Raw genomic sequence first — 935 nt, 5'->3', positions numbered from 1 at the left:
GGAGCAGGCTCCTCTCACTGGCGGTCCGCGCGGGCCTCGGGGCCCGCCTGAGGTCGGACTCTCTGCTCAGGGCCCCGCCCGCCCCCACTCACCTGCGCCGGGAGCCCGGTCTCCCGCGTTCACCCAACTCCAGTAGCGCCCCCGGTTCCGACCTTAGGTGCCAAGCGCCACCCCCGGCCACATCAGCACCGGAACACACCACAGCTACTTCCGGATTCGCCTCCCCTCCCGCCTCCGAATTGGACTAGCCAGCCACCCGCACATTGCGATGGACATAGCCACCTGCCAATCACAATGAGGCGTTTGAGCCGTTGCTAGGGTTACAGTTACAGAAGGCATGAAACCGCCAATCACAAGCGGGATTAAGGGGATCCGCCCAATAACAACACAACAGCCAATCAGCAGACATAGCTGGTTCGGTGTAAAAGTCAGCCTGGCCGCGGGTGGTATTAAGCTTCAAACACAGCTCAGGTAGGTGGGGCCGGGCCGGGCCTGTTACAGGCCTCACCTCAGGCTGGTAGCTGGGTGCCACTTACCGCACCTGCCTGCCACACCCCGCATCAAATGGCAGGTAACGCTGCCATAAGCCGGTTCTGGAGCACAGCCACTGAGCAGGGATGGCCCCAGGCGCAGCACATCACCTTGTGCTGGGATAGTCCTGGTGGGGGCGGATGACACCAGAAGGCCAAAGCAGAGTTGCTGTAGGGTGAACTGACAGCGGGTAACCACGTGTCAGGGGGCCCGAAAAAACAACACAACGTCAAGTACACACTGAAGCACAACTTGAAGTAGTGCAGCTTTGATGTTGGGAGTCATCAGCAATGGGTCACTGTGGCGAGCAGCAGTCAACAGTTCAGTTACTCGGTTCGAGATTAATGGCCGTATGGATCTTGAGGTACAAAGGATGAGTCGTAAGCAGAAGATTTGGTGGGCAG

General features: G+C 59.4%; 1 protein-coding gene across 2 annotated transcripts in view; it reads right to left on the bottom strand.

Moving 5' to 3' along the window:
• Window positions 1-171, bottom strand: part of GOLGB1 (golgin B1) — a 117,374-nt gene extending 117,203 nt beyond the window's left edge. For both annotated transcript variants that reach the window (XM_026656379.1, XM_026656380.1), the window contains exon 1: window positions 93-171. The gene's annotated coding sequence lies outside the window, so the exon portion shown is untranslated. The remainder of the gene's footprint in view (window positions 1-92) is intronic.
• Window positions 172-935: the final 764 nt, after the last annotated feature.

The sequence above is a fragment of the Terrapene carolina genome, unplaced genomic scaffold, assembly GCF_002925995.2.
Source record: "Terrapene carolina triunguis isolate 2854851 unplaced genomic scaffold, T_m_triunguis-2.0 Scaffold230, whole genome shotgun sequence".
NCBI classification, from domain to species: Eukaryota; Metazoa; Chordata; order Testudines; family Emydidae; genus Terrapene; species Terrapene triunguis.
The sequence above is the reverse complement of the archived record's forward strand: the minus strand, read 5'-3'. Positions and strand labels throughout refer to the sequence as shown.